Source organism: Adiantum capillus-veneris, chromosome 8 (genome assembly GCF_014529385.1).
Source record: "Adiantum capillus-veneris isolate H3 chromosome 8, ASM1452938v2, whole genome shotgun sequence".
NCBI lineage: Eukaryota > Viridiplantae > Streptophyta > Polypodiopsida > Polypodiales > Pteridaceae > Adiantum > Adiantum capillus-veneris.
The window spans coordinates 108664355-108671830 of record NC_140938.1 but is presented as its reverse complement, the minus strand read 5'-3'; positions in this window follow the sequence as shown (position 1 = coordinate 108671830).

Here is a 7476-nt window from a genome sequence, read left to right as displayed (position 1 = left end):
AGCTTCAACCCACTTGGTCAGATGATCAATGGCTACAATAATATATTGTACCCAAGTCTTATAAGCATCTGTCCAATGAAGTCAATACCCCATCTAGAAAATGATCTTTCTCCCATCATTGGTCGCAATGGCATGCCTTCTATTCAAATTGGGATCTTAGCTCTCTAACAAGAGTCACATCTCTTGAAAAATTCTTTTGCATTTGCAAACGAAGTTGACCACCATATGCTAGCTATCAAAATTACCCTAGCCATAGTCTCATGAGAGAAATGGACCCTTGCTAGGATTGGATGTGCCTATTTCAAGATAGGAATATACTCATCTTCATTAGCGCATAGTCTAAGCTATTGGTCCTTTCATCGTTGGTACAACTATTGGCCAATCATGGTGTAATTTGTAGCATCTATTTCTATTGCTCTTTGTCTGTGTTTATGCATGTCTTCATGAAATTTTTTGTTTAGCAAGTACTCCACCAAATATTTTCTCCACTTAGGCGCAATAGATATTTGGAACTAACATGTGGTATTATTGCCCTCTTTTTGCATTGGGAATGACTGTCTACGTAGGCACATGAACATCTCTTTTCATATTGGACCAGTAAGCCCCTAACCACATAAGTCATTTCAATGTTTGGTCTACTATAAACTCGAGGCGGTCACTATGTATAAATTATGTATATCACGTGCGTTCAAGGACTATTTATCAAACTCCTTATCTGTGAATTTTTTACAAATAAAATACACCCTTTATTTAATCAGTAATTTTTTTTCCCAATCCCATCTTATGGTATCCTTCTGTATGTGAAAATGTGAGAAAAAATGAGAATTAATAACCCCTTCTGCTGCACTCACGTGATAGTTACATAATTACTAAGTGAACCCCCCCCCCCCCCCCCCCGGCCGAGATTGTAAAATGGATCCCACCTACTATTGTACGAGCTTGATTTAGGTAGTTAGCATGTTTCTTTAGGCTTATGCACAAAAGTAGAATTTCATCTCTGTTTTTTATGTACAATCTTCCTGCCAATAACTCATACATAGTCGATTGCTCGATGAACCATGGGTTATAGGAAGGGAAATTTGTGAATCTACTTGTTCTATCTTCATCAAAGTAACTAGATCCTCTGATCATTTAATAATCACCTCAAATAAGAATAGATATGTATATGGCAAGTCATCATCGATTCCCTTGGGAGGTTTTCTTGAGGAGGTGATCCGTGATAAGTGATTAGCTCTCCCATGTGTGGTTCCATGTTACCAACCACCATAAAATCAAACTCCAGTAAGATGATGAGCCATCTTACAATGCTCCCAATATTACATGGTTTGTTGACAAGATAAAATAGAGCTTAGTGGTCTAATAAGAAGACAAACTTATTAATAAGTAGTTTCTGAACTTCTTGATGGCATAAACCATTTCAAGTCCTTCTATCTGTCATCTTATAATTCTCTTCATTAGAGTTCAAATGCCTACTAGCACATGAGATGGGAAAATCAATGGTTCCCTATCCTGGTTGTGCCAATATGCTACCAATAGCAAAATTAAAGCATCAACATGCACATGAAAAATAATATTTTAGTCTAGGGTTTTTAAAATAGGTATAGAAGACAAAGCTTACTTGAGATTTTAGAATGACTCTTCGCACTCATCAATCCACACAAATTGAGAGATTGATCTATAAATGGGCTTTGCAATGATAGCATACATGCAGATAAATCTTTGATAATATCCACAATGTCCCACAAATGTTTGAACTTCCCTAACATTGGTTTAGGCATTTTAGCAATCACTACGAATTTTCCATATCATTAGAAATTCCATTTTTTGAAACAATATGTTCAAGAGTTTTTCCTTGAATACATATTTTTCAGGATTTAAACAAATCCTATATAGATGGAATTTCTCAAAGACACTCTTGAGGTGAGCTTGAGATGCTCTTTGGGAAGAATGCACCCACAAGTCATCCATATAAACTTCTGAGAAGTTTCTCAGGTATTCCTTGAAAGCATGGCTCATTAGCCTTTGGAATGTTGCTAGAGACTTTGTTGGCCTAAAAGGCATGACTTTGTATGCAAATATTCTCCATACAATGGCAAAAGCCATTTTGTGTCGATCTTTAGAATCAATGGCTAGCTGATTGTAACCCAATCCATCCAAGAAACTATAAGCTTCTTTTCCAGAGACTCTCTCTAAAACATGATCATATCAATTTTCCATTCTTCTTTGGTACCATCACAATCAATCAGTGTGTAAATTTCATGGAGGAATTATGCTTTATTGAGTTTTGCAGTCTCTTCCTGAATTTTTTCACACATGTCTCATTATAGGTAAAGGGTCTTTGCTTTCTCAACTTAGCATCATCTTGCATGGGTATAGTATGTTGACATATGTCAGAATCTACTCCCTTGAGATCTTTGTATATCCATGCAAAAACATCCCTATATTCCTTTAAAGTTTTGATGAGGATCTCTTCTTCCTCTCAAGACAAATCTATTGCTATGTCAGTTGGTTTCCATTCTCCCCCAAGTTTTTCTATGTCATTATTTTTGGCATGCTCTAGGTCTTTGGAGGATTTCCTTGGTTCCCTAGGTTGTCTCATGGGTTTCCCTACAATGATCCTTCAATCCTATAGAGTGTGCTTTTTGTAGTGCCTATGAACATTGATAGCCCCTTGTTTCTCACTTTTAGCAGATTTTTGAGTGGTCTAGACCTCCTTTAAGGTCACTTGTTCCTAATGCTTCAGCTAGCAGCAATTTGTCTGGAAATTCTGGTGATAAGGCAAAAAAGAAGGTGCATTGCCATTATTGTAAAGCTAATGAAATCGCTTGATTAAGCAGTGTCCTATGTTGAAAGCCAAAGAGGCTAAGAAGAAAGAGGCCGGTTCCACTACTAATGCTGGTTCCACTACAAATGCAACTATTGTCGAGTCTTCTATTAAAGAAGACTGTGATGCTGATGTTGATACATAATGGGCTTTAGTGCAGAGTGTACCTATAATTCTGATGTCCATGATGCATGCATGTCAATTGCTACAGATTCAAATGTATGGTATTTTAACAGTGGTGTTACAAAGCACATTACATGAGAAGGTGCATTGCCATTATTGTAAAGCTAATGAAATCGCTTGATTAAGCATTGTCCTATGTTGAAAGCCAAAGAGGCTAAGAAGAAAGAGGCCGGTTCCACTACTATTGCTGGTTCCACTACAAATGCAACTATTGTCGAGTCTTCTATTAAAGAAGACTGTGATGTTGATGTTGATACAGAATGGGCTTTAGTGCAGAGTGTACCTATAATCCTGATGTCCATGATGCATGCATGTCAATTGCTACAGATTCAAATGTGTGGTATTTTAACAGTGGTGTTACAAAGCACATTACCTCACATCGTGATTTGTTCACCTCTCTTGAGTCTGTCCCTCACGAGAATTCAGTTACTTGTGCCAACAGTGCCTCTTATCCGGTTCAGGGAGTTGGAAAGATTGTGCTTACTACTGCAAATGGCAGTTCTTTCCACTTGTTGATACACTTTATGTACCTAGGATCAAGAAGAATCTTTGTCTGTATCTGCACTTTCTAGACTTGGTCTTGTAGACAAATTTGTGGATGAAAGTGTACAGTACATGATGTCAATTTTGGTGATGAAATTGTTGCATCTGGCATTTTATGTCGTGGGCCATATAAGCTCACTTTGTATGACAAGTGTGGGCAAAATTTTGCAAATGCAGTTGGATTCAAAGGCTATTTCAGATGCAAAACTTTGGCATGCACATTTTGGTCATCTGAATTTTGCTAGTTTGTTGTGTTTGCAAAAATCTGATATGGTTGCTTCTTTGCCGCCTCTTGAAGCACCTGATGTTTGTGAAGGCTGTATTTTGGGTAAAATGCAGCGTTTGAAGTTTCCAAAGAATGGTTCAGTTAGGGCCACATGCAGGGTGCACCTTGTGCATAGTGATGTTTGTGGGTCCATGCAAACTCCGTCCTTGGGCAATTACCTTTACTTCATGACTTTCATTGATGATTCCTCCATGCATGCATGGGTATTTCCTCTTAACGCGAAGTCCAAAGTATTTATGTGCTTCAATGAATTTCTGGCTATGGCTGAAAATGTCTCAAAATGTACTATGGGCACCCTCTGTTTTGATCGAAGAGGGGAGTATATGTCTCATGAATTTAATGCATTTCTAGCTAGTCCTGGGGTAAAACACCAATGTACAGTGCCTTACACCTCAGCAAAATAGTGTTGTTGAGAGGAAAAATAGGTCACTTACGAAAATGGCACGAGTATGGTCAAAAGTCAAGCTTTGCCACATTTGTTTTCGCTTGAGGCCATCATGTGTGCCACTTATGTACTTAACAGGTGTCCTAAAAAAGCTTTGCGGTCTATCACTCCATATGAATCATGGCATGATAGAAAGCCTTCTATTGAGCACATGCGCGTTTTTGGCTGTTTGGCATATGCTTTGGTGCCACAAACACAACGCGAAAAATTGGATGATAAGGATGTCAAATGTATTTTTATTGGTTATAGTGCTGAAATCAAAGGTTACTGGTTGTATCATGCACAAACAAAGTGTATCTTGGTCTCACAAAATGTTTTGTTTGTGGAAGATTTTGTCCAGTCCTTGCTGTCATGTACTAGAGACAATAATGTAAGCTCACAAGACATTTATGACACTTTGTTGCCTCTTTTCAGTAATGGAAGTTCAAATGTAAATTCCAATGAGGCAAATGTACAGCCTATGGAGGTTTTTGAAAATGCTACAGATCAGCCTATTACTGATGCATATGTACATGATGTACTTGATGAGGAAAGGGTTGAGAATGAGCAGGCTAGAGATATGCCTAAATGGTTGGTGCATACTTTGCGTGATAGTAAATTGGATGCACCTTTGTCTAGTCGTACTCATTCAGGTTCTTGCTATGCATCTTATGCATCAGATTGTTATGCTTTGGTTGTGTCTAGCTTACATGATGTTGAGTAGCCTCTATCTTTTGATGAAGCACAAAATTCAAAAAATTGGATGGTTGCCATGCAATCAAAATATGATGCACTTATAGAAAATGACACATGGACTTTATGTGATTTGCCTCCTGGTAAAAAGGCCATTGGTACAAAGCAAGTTTACAAGTTGAAACGCTAGCCGGATCGTGAGATTGATCACTATAAGGCTCAACTTGTTGCAAAGGGTTATGCACAGCAAAAAGGCATAGATTATGAAGAGACTTTTGCTCCCACTTGTCATATGACTACTGTGCATTTTCTATGTGCATTGGTAGCTCATTTTGGTTGGGATGTACATCAGTCAGACATTGTTACTACTTTCTTGAATGGTGACATATTTGAGGAAGTTTTTGTAACACAGCCTTGCGGTTTTTTCAAGAAAGGACAAGAGGATAAGGTTTTCAAATGTAACAAATCTTGGTATGGGTTGAAGCAATCTCCTCATGCTTGGTATGAGAAGGCTGACACTCATTTGGTCAAACGAGGCTTTGGTATAATAGTCCAACAGAAAGCACATTGTATGTAAAGTGTGAGTGTGAGGGTGATGTACTTCTCATTGTGGTTCTTTATGTAGATGATTCGTTGATCGTTGGACCAAATGAGAGACATATTGCTGAATTTAACACTGATTTGAATGCTACTTTCAAGATGAAAGATTTGGGACTGGGTCATCATTACTTGGGTAGACAATTTAGGCTCCAGCTCTTTACGCAGTAATGCAGTTTTTGCCTCATTGCGGCTTGCATAAAGACTAGCCAGAATATCCCAAGCCTGTTTTGTAGATTTTGCTGAACGAATGTGAGGAGTAATGGTGTGCTTCACAGACAATGCAATCAACACATGAGCCTTCGCATCCTTTACATCTCAACGAGCTTGTTCTGTCGTATGCAAAACAACTCAAATAGCAGCAACCCTTGCAGCAAGACCTGCAACATCCTCAACATCGTCTGTATCCTCAAAACCAAGACGTACATCAATGCCCTACAAAATGTTTCAAATGACCTTTGACACAAGAACATGTTGCATCATATAAGCCCACATAGGGTAATTGTCCCCATCCAATCTGTCCTTAGCAGCAAACATCTTGAACACATCTGTGTTGTTGTCAGCCATGGTAAATGTTGCACCTCATATGAAAACAACCCGAAAAGAGGAGAAGGAAAGCGAGAACAACACTTGCTATATAGCACAAACGGTAGAAGATTGTAAGGATCTGTTACACAAAAAATGGCACTGACAGAATTTTTGCACAAAATGACGAAATAGCATGTGCAGTACTACCTGTAGTGGAAACGAAGGCCGAAATGAGCCCGAATCAGAAATCTGAGCAAACTAAGCTCTTCGAGCTTACCCAAAATTTTTGTCGACCTACAAACACTCGCCAAATATCGCAAAAATTGGAGAAATTGAGCAGGCGTATGCTGGAGCTGCTAACGACTAGGCCCGGGAGGACATAACCTGCTCTAATACCAATTGTTGGAATTAGGGTTGCGGGAAAACACACACAGCTTGGAGAAGATGAAGGAAGCTCAAGAGACACAACAGAGAGTGTTTTACTTAGTGAGCAATAAAAAGATAGATAGCCCTAGAATGATGGGTGTATATACAATGCACGGGGAAAAAAACCTCCTAGTGAGGGAAAAATGCCCCGGTGGTCCTAAGTGTGTTCGCACACATCACTACCACATGTATATGGTAACACTTCTTGCCAAAAAAAAAAGAGGAAGTTGAGCAAACCCTCAACTCAAACATGGCTAAACTCGCCACACAGGTCAACAAAGTAACAATCACCATCTCCTCAAAGGTAGAGGAATGCATGCAAACACCACCAATGGGAAGGGTTGGCACTATCTATTCGCATTGGCAGCTTGCCCTCTACTTGGTGGGGCAATAACAACGACTACATCTCGACATTTACCAAGCTCAATCAATCCATTCACCCAACCGAGTTTGACCCCAACACAATCACAAAGGTTCACCACGACAACCATATCAACCAAAGCATCCTTGTTTTCAAAAACAAAGAGGCACGCATGTCAATTCTACAATAAGCAGGACTCCTCAAGGGCACCAAAGTTTGCATAAGTGAAACCTTGACTCTTGCTCAACTTAAAGTCAAGAAGCAAGAACTTCAAAAGGTATGAAAAGCACGGGCAACAAGTAAATGGGCTATCTATCACGATTGTAAGTCCAACATTGAGGTGCTTCGGGTCCAAAGAATTCCCAAGCCACCCTCCCCTACCCTTACCCCCACTCCCTAAGTGACATATGTCACAATTTTGAATCTAAATTTAGATATTTCCCCCATATACCCTCTTATTAAAAGGAGTCACAATGTATGAAAGGAGTCACAATGTATGTGTTCTTCGGTCCCATAGGTCCCATATTTGACCTCCAAGGACAATAATGAAATCTATCTATCACCTCCCTCTCTCTCTCTCTCTCTCTCTCTCTCTCTCTCTCTCTCTCTCT